Raw genomic sequence first — 24,055 nt, 5'->3', positions numbered from 1 at the left:
GAAAGTTGAAGAAATCCCAAGGTACAAGAACTCTGCCTAGAGGTGCTCTGGTGTCCAGTCAAACCTACTAGGGATTCTCTGCTGGTAAAGGACAACCCAGATATTATGGTTTGTGTGCTCCAGCATTTTCCTTGGCATCTTGTGATCAGAATGAGATATGCAACCCATTTCCCAAGTTATGCTTTACCTCCAGTGTGGCCTGATGTGCTAAGGAAATGAAGTAGTTTGTGTATATTGATTAATAATTACCATTTACTACTGAACCTGGGAGCAGAATCCTCAACTGGAGATATTTATTTTACCCATTATTCCTGCTTGAGTTTTGTACAGCTGGCTGCAGAAAGCAACAGGAAAAGCAGGAAATGGAGAGGTCCAGGAATGGTAGGGATAGCCCTGGATCCATACACATTTAGGACAGCCTGTCCTTAAATCAGGGAGAGGGGCCTCATGAGGTCTGGCCTGGCGGCAGCTCAGCTCTGCCTCAGCCTGTCCCTCACCCCATCCCTCCCTGCAGCAGCCCCTGGGGACACCCCATGGGGATCCCACTGGGAGATGGGGCTGCTCAGCAATCCCAGGCACAGCAGCAGCCACCAGGACTCCCCGCAGGTGGCACCTCCCAGGCACACCACAACCTCCTTGGATCCAGCATCCCATATTCATCCACAAGAAGAGAAGTGGATGGAGGAAGGACAGCTCAGCAGGTTGCTGAGTGGAGATGCCAAAAAAAAAAAAAAAAAAAGGGAAACAAACAAGAGAAATCTATTTTTTGTTGTTAATTAAGAAGTCATTCCCTCCTAACCAGCCCCTTTGCTCTGCCCCTGATTCCCCGGTCTTTAAAAGCACCAAAGCAATTTAGTAAAAAAGTTTGGCTGTGTTGGAAGAGAACAAGCAAATAAAAAGCAGGGAAATACCTACACAAAGCCTTTGTTTCTTTCCTTTCCCCCCCTTTCCTTCTGAGCCTTCTATTTCCCTACCCCAAAACCCCACGGCGCCACTCCCCAAACCTCCCCACGACCGCAGCGCTCCCCAGCCGCTCCGCTGCCCCTCTCTCTCCGTGCCTGGGGCTGGGTTTTTTTTGTGGACACCCCCGGGACCTGCTGAGCGTTTTCCCAGCCCGGGGGTGGGAGCAGACCTCCCAGGCTCGGGCCACCGCGGCGGGCACGCGTGGAGGGGACAGCGCGCTCCCCGCGGGGTCGGCGCCCCCGGCCCCGCCGCCTCTCAGCGCCGGCGCTCCCCCGCGCTCTCATTAACTGAGGATTGCGAATGGGTCAGCAGATCTATACACTCCGGCGTTCCTCGGCCCGCTTTATTTATTTCTTTCTTTTGCAGGATGCTGAATAACTAACCTTTCCCTCAATAGGCAGATTTAAAAAAAAAAATAGGATCCATCGCACAGCAGCAGGATAGCCTTGCTCTGTTTTGACCTTTCTGAAATTAATTTCCCAATCTTAGCTTTCAAAATCAGAGATTGAAAAGACCTATTAGATCAGCCAATCCATCTTATCACTAGTATGGCAGCAAGCAGAGACCCCAGCCAAGTGCTTCTCTATGCAGGGAAAATATTCTGGAATAAGACGGGGCATGAATTTAAAGTGAAATACCTGTTCCGGAATATTCTGCACGTGGACACGTACTCTGGAGTAACTGCGGCTGATCCTGACTTTGCTCAGTTGACACCTGGAGCCTCTCACTGGAACAGAGGGGAGAAAAAAAAAACAACATTATTTTAGGATAAGAAGTCATTTTTGTGGGGTAGCTCTGTGAAATAATTCTCTCCCAAGCCTTTTTTCCCAGGCAGGCTGTCGCCCACAGGGCAGCACCAGCAGGGAGGAGAGGGACGGGTGCTCAGGGAAACTGCCCCCGACCTGCAAGGGTGTGGATCAGGACACAAAATTCTGGTCTGCAGCTACTCCAGGAGCCTGGGATGTTAATAAGCACCCCACCTGCAGTGTAGCTCCTTTTCTGGGAACGCTGCTCTTCTCAGTGGGTCCCTGCTTTTCCAGACAGCAAAAAACTTGGGGGTAAAACCCCGAATCTTATGGTTTGCACCACCTGAGCTGCCCTGGCCAGCACTGCCCGGCCATGGTGAGGGTCCCCAGGAAGGCCCCTTGGTGAAGGGAGTGCTCCTGCTGCCACACATCCCTCTCCTCCCATTCCCTTTGGAGTCCCTGGGGCTCTGAAGGCTGTGTTTTAATGCCAGCAGTGTTGATCTGGAGGGAACAGGTCACCACCCTGTGCTGACCTTGGTGTCCCCCTCCACCCTGCCCCTCACTACCCAGCAATGCCAGACAGGCTTGGACATCTCCAGCATTCCCAGGGCTCTTGGGGATGGATGACTGAGGGGTTTGGATGCACAGGGCAGCACCGAGGAGAATCCTGCCTCCCGAAAACAAAGCAGGCCTTGCAGCAGCTCTGGTCACACCAACTGCCCAGCAGTGGCCGTGCCCCAGGTGGCTCGGGGAGGCGGCTCCAGCAGCAGCACACGGAGCCCAGGCGTGGCCTGTCCCCTCTGGAGCGACGCCACTGTCACACGGGGGTGGGGGGAGCCGAGCGGTGCCGTGGCTGGGGTGGATATGGGAGACAGGAGAAGGCATTCCAGGTGTGTGGAAAGCAGCTTCTCCCCGTGAGATGTGATGGGAAGGAACCTCTGCCGACACCTGCAGCAAGTGTGTGCGCTGAGGAGCGGGGAGCTAACACCAGCAGGTGCCTGGCAGTTTAAAGCCCTGCTGTTACATTTCCTATCCGTGGTTTGGTGAGCAGCTCCGAGTCTTTTCCTTCCCATGGAAACCCCTCTGTTCCGCCTGGGCAGCTCCTGCCCTGCGCACCCACCATCCCGGCGGGAAGAGCCGCCGCCACCGCCTGCTCGGGGAGCACCGAGAGCACACGGCAAACTCTGGGCACTCAACAAGTCCTCTCCGCACACAGCCAGGGCCAAAAGATCAATATTGACACTTTAGATGATTTCTCTCAATTTGTTTTTTCTTCAATTGTTGGGGCAAAGTTCCACTTTTCCAGTATCTTGGGTTCTTGGCTAATAGAAACAAATAAAGTGAAAGCTTCTGTCCACAATGGGTGAGGAGCATCCATTGTCAGCAGGCGCTAATCGGATTAAATTGGCTCCTGGCTCTATTGCTCGGGGATAGCTCACTCCTAAATTTTTTCCCATCTCAAGGGGATGGGCCATTGTTGCTTTCCCCCCCCCTTTTTTCCTATTTAAATCTGACAGATAGAATGAGGAACGGCTGGAGCTGACGGCTCTCGGGAACAAAGAGCGGAGCCCAGCCCGGGGCCGTGCCTGGTGCCGGCCCCCCAAGGCCCTTCTCCCGCTCGGGCATCACCACCGCTGCCCTCTGGTAAACCGCGTTTAAAGCCTGGATGCGGCCGGGCAGGAAAAAAACCTGCGGCTGTCGACACGTTCAGGTCGCTCCCCATTAGCATTTTAATCCGTACCCCTGGCACAGCCCCTCGGAAGGAGCTGCAGCCGCAGCAGCAGCCACGTTCCGGCGAGCAGAGCAGCCCGAAGAGAGACAGCCTTAAATAATGCCACCTTCGGAGGGAGGCCCCGCGCGCCGCCAGCTACATTTTGCCCGGAGTCTGATAATTTTCAAAGCTATTGGCAACCTGGGAATTTTCCTGCCTTATCACCAGGGCTCAGCTAACTTCACTAACACTAATCAGAGCTGGAATCATTCATTCAAGGATTGCATGATCATGTTTTTCTTTAGCGGTGACAGCTGCCTGAGCCGCATTAGCAATGCAGATGAGTCAGCCTAATAGGTTAATGCAGAACACGCGAAAATTAGGTTTAATCCCCAGTGAAATAATCTAACATTTTCACATTTCTTGATGTTGGGATAGAGACATTGGTGGTGACTCAATTAGGTGTAATGTAGATCAAAGCAAATTTACCTTCTGGCTGAACCTTCCCCGTAGTTTAGATAGAAGAATATAAGGGTTCTTTACTAATTGGCCGATGGCTGTGGGGAGAATTGTACGGGAAGGGAATCGCGCTCCGGATCGGGGTCTGGAGCGGGGCACGGCCGGGCTCTGCCGGCACCAGGCTGAGCGCGCAGCCCCTGCTCCTCTCCGTGCAGCCTCACGAATGAATGAAGACGTCTGGGGGCTTTTCTGGAGTTTTATTTTGCTCCCCCCCCCGGCTCCCCCGTTCGTTTTTAATGTCCCGTGCCGCAATATCCCCGGCGAGGTTTGAAAGACCTTGTGCGATAAAAGGAGCGTATAAAGGAGAGGAAGAACCCCACCCACCGGTGCGCGCCCGTCTAATGTTTCCATTCCCGGGGAATAACATATCAAACAGCAATCGCTTTCAGTCGTAAAGGGAGGGGAACAAAAAATTACATGCCCTCAGTTGCCAAATTATTTTTTGCCTTGACATCTTAATTCTTAATCCTTGTGTGTGGTCAAATCAGCCTACTATAGACAACCAATCAAGCAATTATTCCTAAATTATATTTGCCCAGCTCACATTGATTGGTTATTCTTTTCTTATTGGGTAAGCTCATTAATTCCGAGCAGCTTGCTTATTATGCTTTCCACATCATTTTCCTTCGGAGCCTATCTACTCACACCAGCCTGCTGATGTTTCAAGATGCCACGCAGAAAAAAAAGGCCGAGTGATCTATTGCATTGTCTCTTCCAGCAATTACAATTCACATTGCTGATTAACTTTGATGTGAAAACTAATGAGATAAGGCAAGTTATCAAGGCGGACCTGATCGTCATCTCATTTATAGAGCATTTGCCATCAGTGAATGACAAAAACTAATGAAGATGTATCTGACAGCAGGCTGAGCCGCGGCCGAATTTCGTTTCTCATCAGCGAGTGCTCTGCTTCGAACTCATCAGTCTATCTGAAACATGTGGAAATTAGCTTAATAATGAAAACACTTCATCCAAATAGACAAATGTTTACATTAAAACAGCTACGTGATAAATAGATGTTAAAGATTTTATGCCTTCTTGAGTCTAAACAATGGAGCACAAAATATGTTCTCATATTCACTAAATCATGCCCATAAACTCCCTCCCCACGTGCCGCCGCCGTACCTGCAGCGGGCTCCCCTCTCCGCGGCTCACGGAGATTGCCGGGCTGGAATCACTCGGGCTCTAACTCAGGGATGCCCGTGCCAGGGCTGGGCAGGGACAGGGGGGCTGGCTCTGCCCACACCTGGGGCACACGGCCCCCAAAACCAGCTTTTTTTAGGGCTTTTTTACTTAGAGGTGCTGCTGCTGCACGCTGACATTTACCCGAGGTGGAAAAGGGATCCGGTTGGCCCCCGGACAGGGAATAAAGCACGGGAATAATTCATGTAAATACGGCAACGTTTCTTTCCTGAGCCGTCACCAAAAAGGCGCCTGCAGTATCAGTCTAGTTTAGAAATGTTGTGATAAAAGGGAGGCAGGCAGAGCTGCTCCCATTTTTAATATTGTGGCTTTGGTATCTTTATTTATGAGAGACTATTTCATATTTGTCGGGCACTATTTCACAGGCTTCTGCCATGTCCAAGCGTATCCCCGACATACGTTTTTGCATCTGGAATAAAATATTCGTCCACAATACTGGCATCAGAACAACACTATTTTTAATAAAAAAGACAGGCATCTGCAAGGCAGAAGGGTGAAACTCTCGCTTCAAAAATTATTCTAAAAACTGCAATACTTCAATTAAAATAAAGAACTGGTAAAAGATTCTCTTCCTTTACCATGATATTTCCCTCTCCCTGAAAAATATATTCGGACAGGCTGTGAAGCATTCCCTCCTCCAGGAAAAAACCAAACCCAAGCACCTTATCCCCAATGTTAGAGGAACTTTAAATTTGATTTTAAAAAAACGATTATCCAAGCGGACTGGGGAAAAAAAATTTAAAAAAGCTAAAAAAAAAGAGAACCTTTGCAGAAAAGGCACGGGAGCTCCTATAAATTCCGTGCAGCGATGGCTCCGTGCGCACACGTGGAAAACCCAGCGGAGCTCCGGGCCGGGCCGCAGCCCCGCGGTGCCCCCAGCCCGTCCCCTCCGCCCGGCACTCACCGCGTCCCCTGGCTCGGCCGGGAGCGCATCCGAGGGGCGGCCCCGAGCTGCCCCGGCCCCGAGCTGCCCCGGCATTGTGCGGCGCAGATTAGCCCGCACAAAGGGCCCGCATCCCGGCTAAGTTAAAAGAAAAGCCTGCTAGGAAGCGCCGGCGACAAATTACTACTTCAGCGCTGGATTAAATGTAAAAGCCCTTCACAGAGCTGCAGATAAATCCTGTGCGCTAGAAGGAACCATAAAAGTACTTGTTCAAGAGCTACAGGCACAAGTGGAAAATTGACCCCAAAGATTTTTTTTTATTTATTATTTTTTTTTAAAGTAGCCGAAGTTTATAAAATTTCTGCCGCCGCAGGGAGAGGGTCGCGGCAGCGCGGCCGGGCACCAGAGCTGGACACGTCTGCGGCCACCGGAGCGAGCGTTCCGTGAAATCCCAGCAAGGTTTGCTTGGTGCCTTGGAGGGCTTTTGCTTTGTGTGTCTCTTGTTTGTTTGATTTGCGTTTTGTCGAGTTTTTGGTCGGGTTTTGCTTGCTTTTTTTATTTTATTATTTTATTTTTTTGTTCCCCTTTTCCCCCCCAGCTAATGAAGCAGAATGGTTTCGCTTTCACCACTGGCGCACAGAGTGGGAAAGCACTGCTCCCATCCTCATCTCCCTTTTCCCCGCATTCCTCCCGAGCCTGCCGTGAGACCCCCGCAGCAGCAGCGCGGGATGCTCCGGGCGGGCCGGACGTGTCCCCGCAGTGCCGAACAACACGTGTCACCTGGGCACGCTTTATCTCTCATTGTTTTACATTTCTCAAGTGCCCGCCCGGCCGCGGCAGCGGCCCTGCTGGCTGCCCGGGTGTGCATCTCCGTGTGCCCGCACGGAGGGACGGACGGCGAGAGGAATGCTGCTCCTCCCTCCCCCCTCCCCGGCCTTTATCCCGGCCGCCTATTTTAATAAATAATTATAGGCAGCTAAAGGATTTGTTCATTCCAAAAGGTCTCCCCTTCACATTTCTCAGAGGTTCAGCTCAAGGAGACACCATGATAATAAGGCTGACTCGGGATCCCTACTCCACAATGTCATTATGAGCTACCATTTAAAATGAAAAAAAAAAAAAAAGTCTGTATATTATACCTAAAAGCATTACAAGGTTAGTGTCTCAGCTTGGGGAACATTTAATGCTGCTGGGAAAGCAGCTCTGCTGCTCTGAGGAGGAGGAAAAGGGAGAAAAAAAACCACAACGAGAGAAAAATCCTTTCTGAAACACAAGCCTAGAAAAAAGATGTTGGGAGAGAGCACGGAGATCATTTGCATTTCCAATGACTAGGACTAATCCTCCACCACCACATTTATATTTTCTTATTACTTTTCCTAATTGTCTCCTTTTTTTTTTTTTTTTTTGGTTTTTTTTTTGCTCGTAGCTTTTCCTCCCGTCTCTGTTCCCAGCTCTTCAGCCCGTTATTGTCTGGCTCGGGGCTGGATCGGCCGGAGCTGCTGCCGGCCCCTCCACACTGCCCAGGCCCCACAGCCGGGAAAGCCTGGGTGCCTCACACACGCACACAGAGCCTGGGTGACTCGCCAAGGAGCTTGGCTCTGCCAGGGTTTGCTAAGAAACATTTCTGGGGGCAAGGAAGGGCTTTTTGTCTGGTGCCTGGGGCACGGTGCAAGCAGAGAGCAGCCTCAGCAGCGTCCCACCCCTGGCATGGGGCACCTCAGGAACCAGCCAAGCCCTGTCACCCCCTGAAAGCCACCTTGGGACCGGCAGGGAGTGGAGAACAAACCAGCCTGAACCCCTCAGCAGAGAGACAGCACCCACCGGGGGGGCTGCTCCCAAAAACCCGGGCTCCCTGGGCAAGGAGCGTGGTGTAATCCCCAAAGCCTGCTCCAGAGGCTCTCAGCTCCGAGCACTGCCTGAAACCACCGGGGCACAGCCCCTGTCTCTGTTGAGGAAATTACACAACTAAATGCCTGCTCGAGACCAGCCACTAAACCGCTCCCACAGTATTATCCTAAAATTTGCTAATAGTGGCTCTTTCACATAAATTAAGTGATAATGAAAAAAAGCCTCCCTTTGAATTTATATATATTTCAGCAGAGAATAATGTTTTATTTAAAATAGTTACAGCGTGCCTTTTGATTTGGAGTTTAAAGTAAATAATATTTGTACATCTAAAACATACTCAAGACAAATGAAAAGCCTCTAGATGCTTTTGTATGAGATGCTGAAGAGCTCTACAAACTTAAAAGCACAACCTCAATTAAGCCCATCTTCATCTGGAAAAAAAATTAGCAACTGAAAGCTGAATATATTAGATAATGCACACTTGCAGGAGAGCATTCTCTTAGCAAAAAATTCTTGATAACCAACCTAAAGCTGGCCTTCGAGTTGCTCGATGCTAATTTTGTTTGAAACTGTTTAACTAACTCTGAATAGATATCCATATTCAACAAAGACATAATTAATGGCAACCTTTTCTTCTGCTTAGAAGACATCATAACAAGCAGAAAAGTACAAAAAGATTTTTATAGTAACTAATTTAAGGACAAAGGGTTGACCTCTAGCATTTCATTAAATAAATGGAGCGAATGAAAGAAGAGTGACAGTATTCATCCTTGTTCAATTCAAGCAGCCAATTTCAAAATGCAAATCATAATCTGCAGATGTTGGAGCCTGATATATTTTTTTAAAATATCATTTGTTCAATTTAAGAACATCAGACATTTGAATTTTAAATTAAAAAAAAAAAAAAAACAACACCAAACCAAACCAATTCCCAGCTCCAGGTTTAGGCGCAGCGTGACTGCGTGCTCGGAGCCGGGGTCTGCCGGGGCTCTCCTCCCTCCCCACCTCCCCAGCCATTCATTTTAGACATTATTCTCAAAACCTTTTAATGGAGAAGTTCTGCTAAGCTGCACATTATTCCTGATTAGCACAGCTGGCCGGTGCTGCTGCCTCTGCAGCCTGGGGCTGACCGAGAGCAGCTCCGCGTTGAGCCCAGCCAGCGGCTCCATCCTCCCTCCCCACCTGTGGGCACCCAGCTCCCAGCGACCCAGGGGGATGGATCCTCCCTGGATGTGCTGCCAGGGGGCTGCTGTGGCACAGGGAGAAGTGTCCTGGCTCTGGTCCCCATGGGTGGCAGAGCCCCTGCCTTGGGGGGTGACCAGATCACAGGTGGGGACAACAATGGGCGGTGAGCTGATGCTGAATTTGGGAACACAACCCCAAACCTCCAGAGCTGGGCTTTCTTTCAGGTGCCAAGGTGCAGTGGGAAAGGAGGAGATTTTGGCTGGACCAGGGATGATCTGCAACCCTTTAGCAGGGGAGGGATGAAGTCTCAGCCCAGCTGGACACACCTGTTCCACGGGGCTCTGGGGAAGTCAAACGTGTGCCAAGGCACAGGGGGAGCCCCGGGGAGCAGCTCCAGGTCAGTGTGTATCACACACTGCACTGAGTACAGATCCACAGATCCAGGGAGGGCTTCCTTCCTCATTCCCTTCAATCCCCTGAGAGGGAGGGAAATTCACCTTTCTCCCCCGAGCAAAGGAAGCTCAGTAGTGACATTAAGGGACACTTTGAATGTGCCCAAGGGGACCAAAGGATGCGTGGCCATGCCTGGCACAACAGCAGCACTAGTTCCTCCCTTCCTCAGCTCTGTTCCTCCCTCCCTCCACCAGCTGTTTCCAGGTTTGCAGGGATAACCCACAGGGCCTGGCACTGCTGAGCCTGGACACGTGTGGGGTTTGGTTTCTCCCAGGAAATGGCTTTAGGGTGTTTGGAAGTGTTTTTGGAGAAGATTTTAAAATTTATTTTGGCCATTGAAACACACAGAAGTTTCTGGCCTCACTGAACTGGGCACAGTGGACCAACACTGACATCTCTTCAGTGAGCAATTCCCTTCCTTCCTTAATAAATGGAAAAGATCCCACATTCCCACCAAAGGGCCCCTAGTTACCGCTAAGTTACAGTGAAGCACAACCTCTGCAAAGGCATGTATATTAATTAAATTGCTGCTGATTAGGACCCATCAGAGTGTGCAGAGGGGGACTGAAATAAACACCCAGGAGCATCTCTGGGGAGCAGCAGAGAGGGACTGAAATAAATGCTCAGGAGCATCCCTGGGGAGAGGAGAGCAGCAGCACTGTGCCGTGGCCTCACCCCTGAGCAGAGCAGAACCATTTCTGAGAGCAGTTTTGTCCCAAGCCCTTCCCAAAGGCCACGAGCCCATCCTGGCCCCACTGGAGCTGGGCACGGGCAGGAGGAAGGGCAGGGCTTTGCCAGCCCTCCTACACAAACAGACCCTGCAGCTGTCGCAGGGCAAAATAAATGACTTCCGGAGGTTACGGAGAATAAATGAATCCATTCAGGCATGAGTGAAGGGGACATTGTTTTCCCCCTCAAAAAAAAAAAAAATCCCCCCCCCAACAACCTATATATTAAGGTATCAATGAACAACAAATTCATTCAGTTATGACACAGGAAATCTAAAGCAGAATGGGCTGCAAAACAAACTCGATTTATCTGCGCCACACACGCAAGAGGAAAAAATGCCTCTTGTTGGCTGCTCTGCCAGGGCTAGGGCTCCTCTCGAGGATTCCAGGCACACACAGAGTGTTTTCTGCCAGTGCTTTAGCTGTGGGTGCGAACTTCTGAGATTAAGATTGTTCCCTTAGGTTTATCCTCTTCAGGGACAACGTGTGCACAATACGCCTTTGGAACGTATTTAAAGCCAGGCTGCAGATGCACATAATCTCCATCCTCCTGCACCACAAACAGGAGATGTGGAGGTTTGGTTTGTTGTTTGTATTTTTTTTTTAAGGGAGAGGAATTACCCATTCAAAGAGAAACCGAGTTTTCACTGTGGAAACCTTCATTTTTGTGTTAGAAAAGAAGAGGCAAAAACTAAAACGCAGGCTTTAGCCAGAGCAGATTTCTCAAAACAAGGCAGCAGCTCCCCCCTCTCCCAGCTCTCAGCAGCAGCCCTGGGCCCACCCAGGGGACCCCATCTGTTCCACTGCATGTCTGGGCACATGCTGAGCCTGAGGGGACACCCCCAACCCCGGGAAGGACAGAGGGACAGTGCCTGTCCTACCCTTGGCACCACCACGGACCCGCTCCCCTGAGCCCACTCCCCTTTGCTGTCCAGCACTACAAACCCGAAACGTGGCTGAGAAACAAAGCCCATCCTCCTCTTATTTCTGAAACATTTATGCTTAGCTGTTTTCCCCAAGAAACATTAAAAAAAAAATCTCTTAAAAATGAGTGCAGCGGGTCAATCCTGCTGTAGAAATGGAATTGGTACCCAGCTGCAAGGAGCACTCGGCGTGCAGGGGAATAATCCAAAAGGTTTTAATTAGGCAAAGCAGCAATAAATGAAGGAATATGAGCTTGGATGAGAACACTCAAACGTATAAATAACAGGGAAAGGCGAGATACGGCTAGGCTTGGAGGGGGAGCTCTCTCCTCCTGCCAGGGAGCCCCAAAACAAGGCAGGGCACAGCGTGCCCGACCCCAGGGGCTCTGCGGGAGCAGCATCCCGGGCGCAGCGGGGCGCATTAATGCCGAGCACATCCCCGACCCCCTGCGCGGAGCCAGCAGCCCACCCCTTCCGTCAGCCGGCGACTTCCTCCGCGTCCCGGACAGCTGCACGTCTGTCCGGCCGCGGTGCCCGAGCTGCCCGCGGTGCTCGGCTCCGGAGAGGTGCCCGACAAAGGCGGGATGCGCCGGGCGCGGGGCTCCCGGCCGCTCCTTAGGAAAGCAAGTCACGCTCCCGCGACAACTGCTCCTCTGTGCCTGTTTGAACTGTCCCTCCCAATTAGCAGTAATAAGGGACTCTGTAAAGATGAGCAAACACAGCGCATTCATTAGTCCCGGCGGCCCCCGCCCTCCCTGCTGGCAGCCCCGGGAGATCCCCAGGGCGCCGCTCCCGAGGATGCCGAGCGCATCTCGCCCGGCCCCAGCCAGCGCCGGCAAAGGCAAATTAATGACGAGTCGCTCGAAGAGTTTGCCCGAAATTATTTTATTCTGCCCGAGAATTGATTACTCCCGGCCTGGAAATATGTCCAAATCAATACACCGAAGCTCAGGACAAAAAAAAGACATGCTCTAGCCCCATTTATTTATCCACTTTTTTGAGGAATGGCACATAATTTACTGGGTTGGAATTGCTAAGCCTTTCCAGAGCGAGGACTAATGACCAGCTGAAGGAAAGCAATGCCTCCCATCCATCTCCCAGGCGAGTCACGAGTCCCCACACGCTGCTGGTGATGACCTTGGCAGTGGCCAAGACGCCCACGGTGACAGAATGCGCCTGAGGCCATCAACAGGCAGGTGGATACAGGAAGTGAAACACGTGGGTCGAGGCACCCACCAAAGGAAATGCTTTTAAACCTCCCCACTGGTGCCCAGGCAGGGGTCCCTGCACAGCCTGTTCCTGTCTGGCCAGCTGGAACCAGGCTGGAGCAATCAGTGCTTCAGGGGTGAGCTGAAAGCGACACTGAGCATCCACCACAAACCCTGAAACTCTTTGGGCAGCACCTGTGGCCTGACCTCAGCACTGCCCAACAACAACCTGCCTTACCCAGGGCGTGTGGCTTCAGCTCCCCAAAGCAAATGGCATGAGGGACACCGAGGGACAAGGACAGCCGGGGGCTGAGCCCCAGGCCTGGGGGAGGTGGCAGCACCACGCGCTGCTCCCTGCGCTCCGTGCGGGTGACACGCGCCTGCCAGAGTGCCCCATTTGCCAATGCTCTGCATGCTCCATGGGGTCCTGCATTTTCCAGGGCATTAAACCCTCCTATCCCCCCTGGAAAGCTCGGTGGCAGCTGTCACGCTGCTCGTGGGGGGTGGGCGGGAGGGCTCCCGCTGCACACCATCAGTGTCACTCCTGAGCTGCTGGCGGGTGAAGGACGAGGTGGCCCCGGTGGCCCCAGGAGCTGCCAGCACCAGCACGGAGGTGCAGCTATGGCAGCACATCTGCATGGACACTCACGGGGCCTCCCGTGCACTGCCACCCACGGGAAGGACACTCCTGACTGTGTTAAAACAAGAGAAGTCCAACCTCTCTGCCTGCTGTGAGCCCTTCAAGCAAACATCTTCATGTAAAACAGACGTGAAGCAGCAGAGCACTGCAGAAATCCAAATCCAGGGCTTGCTGGCTTCCCTTTGAGCAAACCCCTTCCTACCCTGGCTGCTCCAGACATCTCTGAGGGCATGGTGTCCCCAAACCCGGGCAGCATTGGGCTGGGAGAGAATTCCCCTTGGCCCCATCTGAGAGATGAGAGATGCTAGGGCGGGAGAGGGAGCCCGAGGAAAGAGCAAAACACAGCAGGGTTTGCAGCAAACCTTGCTGAACCCCAGCTCAGAGGCAGGGCAGGGAGAAGAGCGAGTTTGCACCCAGAGAGCCCAGCCAGGCCCTGCCTGGCACTGCTGGCGAGCCTGAGCCCCCCAGCCTGAGCCCACAGCCAGGGGCTCCTGGGCACAGCCCAGCTCACACCCTCCTTCAGCTGCACTTGGCTCTGCTCACAGGGGATTTTTCTAGACTGAAACGCTGCTGCTCCCCCATTCAGAACGGGAACATCTGTGAAAAGGGATCATTCATAATAAACTTGTGAGTGCTGGGTAGGGAAAAAAAAAATACTCGTCCTGGAAAACAAGACGGCCTTTATTTTTCGGTGCGGCCGCCTGAGCCTGCAGCACCCTGGTGGGTGGGGCAGGGAGGGCTGGGGGGCTCAGCTCATCCCCCTGCACCCCCAGGCTGCACAGTTCCCCAGGCACAGCCTGGTGCAGCAGGACAGGATAGGAGGGACACACGGCGGGGCCGGGGCCCCATTCCTTTACTTGCCTCCCTTGCAGCCTAACAGGCACAAATCCCCCCATGTGGCAGGAACACAAACGAGTTTTATTACTCAATAAAATATTTGAAACAAAATAAATGGTTTTGTCAAACACTATATCTCCTCAAACAATAATGATGCACCAGCTTACCAGGAAAAACAACCGACATTCATATTCTGTGGCAAAGGTTTATTTCCCCTCCCGGAGGAGAGGGGAACGGGCATCTCAATTCGGAATTCAGACACTGTATGGGAATACAGTAACTATAGTTCTCAGAGGGTTTGTGTAAATGCCAGCAAAACAAACCCCAAATCAAATTTATTAGCTGGTGGAGATCTCTAACAATCTTACACGGTGACTGATGAAGCCGTCGGGGAATTCCTTTCAACATTTAGTGATTTAAAGCCCCTACAGAAACTTCATTGTCTGCTCCAAGACAGAAAGAGTTCCTTGGTATCCAGTGCTGCTCCGACAGCAGCACTGGGGTGGGTGATATTGCCAACGTGTGCTTTCTTTCATCTGGAAACATTACCAGGAATCCTAACATCCTGTGGAGTCCTGTGGAACACCATAAAGGGAGGAAGCGCAAATGAATTAAGAACTGCAGCCTGTGTCCGGAAGGGCCTGTCTGTATTTCGATGGTGAGGTTGGGATGCTCACTTCTGCCCCAAGTGTGCTTCCAGAACCAGTCTGGATGTCACTCCTCACACGGATCAGCCACTGGACACCTGCAGTCTGCTCGGCACGGGCAGGGCAGGTTGGACACAGCCAGCTCCCACCCAAGTGCTGGGCGCCAGAACTGGGCTGGCTGTGCCTCAGCGGGTCAGAGCTGCTCTCTGGGAAAACACCAGGACTGGGAAAGCAGCCAGGCTCCCACCGCAGGAGGGGCAATGCCCTTCCTAAGGATGCCTGAGGGGAGGAAGGTGAAGGTGATGGCACAGCCCTGCCCCCGGAGCACCCACCTCAGGCCAGCTCTGCAGAACCGCTTTTAAAAGCAAACCTGAAATGCACAGCTCTAATTGCCAGGTTTTTTGTCATGCACGCTCATCACTGGGTCATTTGCATTTTAGCTGCTAAAATATCAAGGGGATGTTACTTAATCAATCACCACAGCTCACAAAGTCCTAAGTGAGAGAATATTTTTTGATTGTCTCTGCTTGTATCTAAACATCTCACAAACCCGCCAGCCAGTTCTTCATTTCAATTAGGGCAATGCTGATTGTTAGCTAACTAATAAGGACCAATTTTCTGTCACAACTATTTCCTAATTAAATTCAAAACAGAGATTTCTAACCCAGATGGTCAGCAATGCTACAGATTTGTTTAAATTTGGTATCACAGTAACAAACTACTAATTAGGGTTTGTAAATACGCCAATTCCCTTATGACTTAGTTGTTAGTAATGCATACAACCGGTTTATTAAAGCACTAATTGTGTCTGGCTTTACTTGGGCCTAACACATAATCCACTTATCACATACTGGTACCAACTCATTTTGAAGGGATTATGAATGAAATCATAAATGAGGTCTCGCATCCCTTTCCCGGTATGCCTAATAAAGGTTTGCTGTCATATTTAGATGGCATATTTAGATTTGCTGCCTCTGATGGAGAACGGCCCCGCTGTGACTCTGACACTCCATTCTCCAAAGCCTGTTTGACGAAAAAACTTTCTGCCCCAGCTCCAGTGGGCAGCAAATTGTCCCAGAAGCCAAGCTGCTCGAAAGGAGCTCTGGCATTTCACAGAGAAAACACTGAATTGTTTATTTCCCACTGAAGTCAAGTTCAGCCCCTCCACGGGGCCGGGGATGGCGCTGGCGACTCACAGGATCCCTGTCCCTTTGCCTGGAGACCCTCACGAGCCTGGACTACCTTCCTGCAGAGGGATGGAGGGCACCAAACCTCCTGGATATGGAGAATTCCCTCCTGCCCTGGCAGAGGGACAGCCCTCTGGAAAGGACCCTCTTTTTTAAGGAAGGCTTTGTTCTGAGGAGCCCAAATGGGCGATACCCCACAGCCGGGGCACTGACGCCCCTCGCCGCTGCGGCTTTATCAAGAGTGCACAAAGTAGGAAATAAATGATAGATAACTGTGAATTGCAAGGTTATGTAAACATGGAGGGGGTTCCAGAAGAATCCTATTAAAGCATAAAAGAAAAGCGTGGATGGTTTATCACATCACTAAGACCCAAGAATGCATTAATAAATAGAAGAATAGATAACGAACCGTGGAGTACAAGGCTAAACTATCCGCTATTGTGAGGATCCTGTGACAGTAGAAACAATGAAGGGGAAGAAAAAAGCTTTGTTGGTCTGCCACCAGAACCTTGTAGTGTATCTTTTATAGCCCATTTTTAATGAATTCACAGCACCTATCAGTTATTCTCTGCCCAAATCCCTCATTTTCCTCCCTCTTGAATGCAAATTCCCATGCTGCACTCTGCCTTCACCATGACTTCCCCCGTTAAACTCGGGGGCTCTCTGGGTTTCAATGGCCTTTCAGCCACAGCCAGAACAGGTTTCTGCTTTCATATTTCCAAAGGGTTTTCAGGATGGTAACAAAAGTGGGGCTTAATGCAAAGCAGGAGTACCTCTGAGCCTTGCTGCATCCTTTGCTTCTTCTGTGACAGGAGGGTGAATGCTCAGACAGGTCTGATTCAGCCCAGAGTGATGATGCCTAGACGTGCCTGCAAGGGAAAGAAAAAAGCCAAACACATGAAAGCTGCTGCTCCTCTTGCTGTTTTCCAGCCCTCTGCAAATAACGCTGAGAATGGTTGGAGGGGACTTCATATTAATCCAAGAGATAGTACCCTCTTTGTAGACACTACTGAGACTCACTAACAGTTTATTTTCATTGCACTGAGGGAGTTTTATCATTAAATAAGGACCCGGGATACATTTACTGTAGATTACTTTTATTTTTACTACAGCATCGTTAGGTACAGAGCACTAAGGAGACAGGGCTGACTACAACACACTCTGCAGTAAAACCCCTGGGTCCTGCTTCCAGCAGAATCCAAAATCCTGATGGACTTCCGTGTAAAAAATCCCAAGGACTCTGTGCTGCTGCGCCGGCAGCTCAGTGTGGCACCAGCATCTTGCAGGAGCACAGCCTTGACAAGGCTGGCAGGGGCAGAAGAGGGTCTGTGTTAAAGATGGGCACAGCACAATGGATGCCCAAAGTTTCAGAGCTCTTTTGGTGGCAAGCCCCACCTGCTGCAGGTCCCCAAGGAGCCTGCACTGGGCCTCCTCTGAGGCTCACACTGGGAACCCCTCCTGCCTCCCTACTCTTCACATCTCCAGAGGATGCTGCAGGTAGGCAGGAGAAGCCAGCTGCCTTTCCCTGCTCTGAGAAAATGGAATTAAAGAGACCTGACTGAACCCCAAGCAGGAGGCAGAAATCTGGATTTGCCTTTTTCTGGACTATCCCACTCGAGATGCCAGCAGCTCTTGGTGCCTGTCCCACCAGCGCATCCCTGTGAGCTCCCGGGGGGTCCTGCAGGACAGACACACCCCAGGGTCCCTTGTCCCCAGAGACAGGACAGGGGGCCACCTCCCCTCTCCTTTGCTGGGTGCCAGAGGCGAGGCACAGGCAGGGAGGAGGCTGCCCTCCCTCCCCTCAGCCTAGAGCCTCTCCTCTGACCACAGAGGAGCAGAGAGCAGGCGGCTGCTCTCCCAGGCACACTTCAGGCCAGTGAGGAGTACAGCCGAGTGCTCAACAGGCTCTGGAAATAAGTGGAAGTCAAATAAGTTTGCCACTCTTTGTCCCCCTTTCAATATCTAGCTTTGATCAAAATCCTTGGATACTCAAGTGGTTGTTGACTTAATGTAGTAATGAGACATAGCCTTAAGTGAGGCCATTTCCGTGCCCATTCAGGCTCTCTGAGAGCAAGGGATGCAGGAGGAAAAGCCTCTCCTGGTCTCTGGGAGCTGCAGCAGAGCCCAGAGCAGAGGCCTGGCTCTGGCTGCCAGGAGAGGCAGCAGGAAGGCCTGGTGGCCACAGCTACACGAGGCACACTTTAACATCCTTTTTGTGCAACAGAGCTCGCTGGCATGGCGCAGGGTGGCACCAAGAAATCCACTGAAAACACCTCCTCCAAAAGCTGCAGCAGGTGGCCAACTCCAGTGGACACCAGACACCATTGTCACCATTGCCTCCTCCTGGAGACCACTGGGGAAGAGGGTGGCACCGTCCCAAGGACATGGACTGGATGATCCTAAAGGCCCTTTCCAACCTAAAGGGTTCTGCAATTCCCTGGGGCAGGCTATCGACCTGAGCAAGGCAGGAGGGAGGGAAGAGCCCAGGAGCCCTGAGAAAAGTTAAAAATTCTCCAGGTGACGGGGAGCAGCTCAGCCAATTAGGATTTTAATTCCCCTCGTTATGCAGAGCCAGTCAATAAATTCTGCACCAAGCAGCTGCTCTAATTCTTAAGCCCATTAAGCCCTACATCTGATAGGCGGGCGGGAGGGGCTGCCAAGGGGCACAGACGGTGCTCCTCGAGATATGAAACATTTCCTCTTGTGCATCTGGGTCACCCCACCCAGCCCCACTCCGAAAGGGTATTTTATGGAGGCAGCGAGCAAGAATTTATATAAATATCCTGCCAGAGACACACACACACACACCACATATGGAGAGAATAAAGAGGTGACTGGATGAGATGCGCTGAGGGAGCGCTGGTGCTGCAACACAGCAGGAGAGCAGAGCTGGAGGGGAGAGTCTGGGATGGAGCAACAGGATATGGGTGTCTGAAACGGAGGGAGATGGTCCCAAAGAGCTGGGCAAGCAGCCAGGACGGAAGAAAAGCAGGATCAGAGATGCAAGGAGGAGGAAAACTCCTGAAGCAGTATGGCAAGCCCAGAGAGGGCTGGTTGCCTCTGAGGTGGGAGGAGGCCAGGAGCCACAACAACAATTCCTGGAGCGCAGGGGCAGATGGCTGGATCGGAGGTATTCCCCCCACTGCAGAGATGAAAGGCAGGAGAGAAAAGGGAATACACTGGGAGTGGAAAAGCCTTTGGCAGCCAAGACGGTTTTGCTTGTTAATTGGCAACAAGCTAACACATTAATTACAAGCTAACACATTAATTACAAAGTTACTGGATGGTCAGGAAAAACACTGGCAGCGGAGCAATTCGCATTCCTCCGGAGACTGAAAAGAGCCTGCTCTAGGCATGCTGCCTCTGCCCACCCACATCCAGGATCTGAGCACCCCAAGGCCTCAGAGCCAGGCAGAACATGAACAGGGATTAAAAACCATCCCACCTTCAGCTGAGATCTCACTCGTCTCAGATTAGCGTGAAAGATTAATTGCAGGACATGTGCAACCGGCCGAAATTTAATTTATTCTCTTTTCATCCCTTAGTCATAAATTTGAAAATAAGCTGCCTGCTGCACAGCAGGAAAACACCAGGCCTACAAGGCACTGCTCTCCCTGTCAGCTCCACAGGGCCCTGGATGAGAGAGCAGCCCTTAAGCCTTGATCAAGGCAAGGGGCATAAATGAAAGTTTGCTCGATTCTGTGAACACACTGGCCGCAATGAGCCTGCTCCTCTAATCCTATCCAGCCCCAAAACGTAATTTCCTCACTTGGAAGGCTGGCTGGAGCCATTCATGTCTCAGCCCCAGCCAAAGCCCAGTCTCTCTCCAAAGGCTGCTCCTGTCCTGGAAGCCAAACACGGGTTTATTGTGGGGAATCAGATGCAGCCTTTGGCACGTGCTGGCAGCCACTGCTCTCCAAGCCCAGCACACGGCTCCCACAGGGCAGGGACATGGCACTGCCCGGAATCCCAGTGCCAGGCTGTGGGCTGGGGGCTGGCCAGCCCCAGCAAAGCCCCTAGGACTTCCCCCTGCTGCATCCCAGGTCTAGCACAGCCGCCTCCTCCCCCCAATGAACCCCACAGCAAAGCTCCAGACAGCTGCTGGACCACCACAATCAGCAGTGCCCTCCACTGATCTCCTCAAATGGAAGAATATTTTGCTTTGCCCTGAATCTCCCCGCAGCTGGAAGGCTGGTGCACTTTGGTTTGGATTCAAAATCTTCTTCCCAGAAGGAGCTTATGGGTTCAAAAGCTCCAGTATTAGGAAGAAATTCTTCCCTGTGAGGGTTGTGAGGCAGTGGAGGAGTTTTCACAGAGAAGCTCCATGTGTTTATTGCAACTCCTGCAAACAGCACTAATAAGTTTGCTAATAATGGCACAGATCAGTGGCTGCTGCTGCTAAATTAATTAGGAACGGCATCACTGTGCTCTGATTAGTTGCCATCCTTCCACCTTGTAATTTTGTCACCAGCTCACATTTCAAATGCCACTAGAAGCCCACTCGAGCAAGCCCATCCAGAAGGGGGGACCTGCAGCGCCGGCACATGCTCAGAACTGAGAGAAAATGGCTTGAAAACCTTCAGAGCTTGTCAAGGCCAGTTTATTCAAGGTAATTAATCTGTCGTTTTAAGAGCATTATGTATTTCCTGCACAAACCAGCTGACAGCACGGTGCTGCTGCAGAAGCATCTCAGTGGTGCAGGCCCCAAGAATGCAAGGCTCAGGGATCAGCCTTTCCTCTCCCAAAGCACAGCTTCTGCTGGGAATTCATGATTACGTGGATTGGCTTCTCTCTCTTGCCTGCTGGGATTTGAACTCAAGGCTCTCTGTTTCCTTGCAACTGTGAGCACCGGGAATTAAGTGAAAGTTTTAATTCCAAAGACCACTGAACACTCCAAATCCAAGGAATGCACCTCCAAGGCCTGTGGCTGCAGGGACAGGAGCCAATACTGCACATCTAGAACTGAAGCCCACACCACCTCAGCTGTGGCAGCAACAAATCTTTCTGTCACTTCTGATTACCCAAGTTAATAATTCATCTGGAAATGGGGTTCCTGCAGGTCATTAGCATTAATTATTCCGCAATGCCCTGCCCCAGAGGAGAGACTGAAGACACTGTGACACACCCAGTGACGCACTGATGTACCTGCCTGTCCACCTGCAGCAGAGAGAATTTTAATTGAGTGGAACCAGAACAGCCTTCTGAGGTTCTGGGGGAACAGGCAGCAAGCCCTGCCAGGGCCGTTCAGATGCTCGCTGTGCTCACGGTGCAATCCCCGGGTGCCGCCACAGCAAATGGAGATCAAAAGCAACAATAGTCTGTAATCAAGGATATCTGCATAATAGTTTTCCTGAAGGATGTTTGTGCAGGTGAGCGAGGAGTAAAGCATTGTTTCATCAAATGGTAATTTCCTTGTATCTCAGAGAATGAATCCCATTCGCTCGCCGGGGTATAATTCAATTAAAGGGGAGAACCCTACGCCAGGCAATGAAATCTATCGGTTTGACTGCGATGCTGCAAATCACACCAAGCAAGAAAATGGCATTTGGTCCTGACATCATGATTTATTTCCTACTCAGTATCTTATAATTCTTACAAGATAAGCCAGGACGAGAAATTATCACGCGTGCGTGGGGGTCGTGCCTGATCCTCTTTATTTTTCCTTCCCAACTGCAGGACTGTGTGTTTCAGCCTTATCTTTGAAGAGGCCAGTAAAATAAATGGAAATATTTTACAGAGGCCAAGCAACCCTTGCTCTGCACCCACCCAACATCTAGCCATGTCCAGCATGGGACCAGAGAGCCCCACTGCTTCTCTCCCCCCACCGCTTCTCTTACCCCACCCCACTTCCCTTTCCTCAGGAGGGTAGAGAGGAAGGGATGCTTTGCTCCATGGAGAACTCTCTCCTCTCTCCCACCACAGGGAGAATCCCCAGCAGCTTGGGAAGGCTGTCAGCTGTCCTGCTGGGATGAGGCCCCAGCATGGAGCCCTGCCAATGGGAGGCTCTCTGCCTGCCAGCCTAGGGACACTGCCTGTGCCCCAGCTGCGCCCAGCCCACCTCGCCTGCCCACATTCTTCTCCCCTCCCTTGGCAGCTGCCTGTAAGGGCACCTCGGCTCATCTCCTTGGCTACCAGCAGGAATGCCCGGGCAGGGGGACATGCCCTCCTCAATGAGCGTGTCAGGAACCCTTTTCCACGGATAATCTGTGAATTCATTGTCCACCCAACGCAGCTCAGCTCTTGGGCTGCCCATGTCACAGCCGCCCTTTGCACGGCACCGGGGGAAGCCGTGGGCAGCATTACCAGACATACTTGGCTTCCTTCAGAGAGACTTTTTAGCTAATTGACCCTCCTCCTCCTTATTTGCTTTCAGGATCTTAAAATCTTATCTCCTCTCACCATCAGGGGAGCATCTTTTCCTCTCCTTGCCCACACTCCAAATTCCTGAGCACAGGTAAACAGACATTCATTCCAGCCTGTCAGCAGGCAATGAAAGCTAATTAAAGTATTTGTAGCACTGCTGGATGGTATTGCAATCCTCTGCAACTGGATCAGAAAGCTGTCTGGCCAAAAATAAGCAGTATTGTAATTTATTGCATTTTTATTGTATGCAGTTTATCCCTTTACCACCACTTCCTGTAACATCTCTATCACAAAAATGTCCCCACTCCGTGGAAATCTCTTCTCACACACCTTCCTGAAGGGCTGTGTGTCCACACAAACCTGACCTCCTGGTGAAGGCTGTTTTCTCCCAAGTGCCCTAAAAACTATGCTAACAATGGGGGTGAACAGGCAGGCTGGGGAAGCTGCAGCAGAGGACAAGCCACCCCAATGTGAGTCGGAGAAACAGATGGGTGACAGTCACCTTGTGCTTTGCACTTCACCTGTTACCTGCCCGTGCTTTTCCCTCTGGGAGACGCAGCTGCACCGAGTCACTCCAAGTTCTACCCCGAACCAAAAGTTAATCTGAGTTTGAGAACAAAAGCAGTGCAGTTTGTCCTTGCACACCAAGGACTACGACTATTGAAAGGGTTCCTCACTGCAGGCTTGTCACTGTCCCTGCTTTCATCTCCTCCCCTCCTCTGCTCCCTGCCTCCCTCCTGCTGCTCCTGTTGCCCTTGAACACTCGGCCAGTGTTGGGCCATGCTCTGGGTGTGCCCTGCTGGGGAGCCCACGGCCCCTTCAGCTCCCTAACAAGATCATCACCTCCTGCCGGAGAAGAAATTCCCACCAAAAATAATTCTGATATCCAAACCCCGTTACGAACTGCTCTTTGACACAAACGGCCTCAGCAGCCAAAGCAGATCCAAGCGCTGCTGCGGGTCGGACGTGTTGTGCCTCCAAACACCTTTATGGAACCCAGGTTTCCCTTTCCACAGAATTTATTGTGTTCATCTGCCAACAGAATAAGGCAAAACCCGCAAACAGCCATTTTTAAGACACCCTGAGCATTTCAGGAGCCGGGGCAGCGATGTCACACACATTAACAGCTGGTGACAGCCCAGCGCTGTCACATTAGTCAGCGCTGCAGCAGACAAGCATTATTTGCCCATCAGCCTTGAAAGCTATCGCCACGACCTGGGAAAGAGACAGAGACAGGGAACACATGGCTTGGATGGAGTCACACAGAGCATCGTTATCGAAGTGAAAAACAGCTCGTTTCTAAAGATGCTGGCAGCGGAATTCTAGGTTATCCAGGTTATCTCCCGGCCCGCACAAGGAAATCTTGGTGCAGCCATTATCTGAGAGCAAACTGGTTCTGTAGTTTGCAAAATTAATAATATTTAGCCCGCTAGTTTCCGTAGTAACCAGCCTGCCATCCCTCCCTGCCTGCCCGTGGCAAGGTCTCTGAAGCATTTCACATAGTACTTATCCATTTTCTTGCTCTCACCTCGCTCTCACCTTTACTTTCAGCGCAGAACGCAACACAATCCACCGCCACTAAAGACTAGGCTGAGAGTCAGATTAAAATTATCCCTGTTTGCCCTGACCTCTTTTCTCTGCAGGTGAGAGTGTCCCCATTCAGCAGCTAAATGAAGCAGAAATGATGGAGTGTTTGTTTTCCCTGACTTTTCCTCAGCTTGCCAGTAAATTTACAGCCACGAATATGAAGTGTTAATTTAATGTTCCCACTGAGCATCTCATTGTCAACAAAGGCTTCAAACCCTACGAGAGGAAAAGGTTAGCTCATGCAGAAAATGACCCTTATGGCTTGATTGCCTTCTGGTCCAGACTCGCTGCGAGCAGAAAGCGGAGGGCTTTGACTCGCAGCTTAATGCATTTGATGGCGATAAATGGGAGCTCTCTGCTCGGTGCAGGCACGGAATCACCTGTAATGCTCACTTATTTGTCCGCATAGACAATCTCCACAGCC

At 51.3% G+C, this 24,055-nt stretch overlaps 1 long non-coding RNA gene across 3 annotated transcripts in view; it reads right to left on the bottom strand.

Annotated features, from left to right (window-relative positions):
• LOC311151807 overlaps nt 1-24,055 on the bottom strand; it is a 67,935-nt gene that overhangs the window by 20,681 nt on the left and 23,199 nt on the right. For all 3 annotated transcript variants that reach the window (XR_014616033.1, XR_014616034.1, XR_014616035.1), the window contains exons 3-4: nt 16,455-16,550; nt 1,602-1,690 (exon numbers count right to left, since the gene is read on the bottom strand). This is a non-coding gene — a long non-coding RNA (uncharacterized lncRNA). The remainder of the gene's footprint in view (nt 1-1,601; nt 1,691-16,454; nt 16,551-24,055) is intronic.

This window comes from Fringilla coelebs (genome assembly GCF_963513975.1).
Source record: "Fringilla coelebs genome assembly, chromosome: 3".
NCBI lineage: Eukaryota > Metazoa > Chordata > Aves > Passeriformes > Fringillidae > Fringilla > Fringilla coelebs.
The sequence above is the reverse complement of the archived record's forward strand: the minus strand, read 5'-3'. Positions and strand labels throughout refer to the sequence as shown.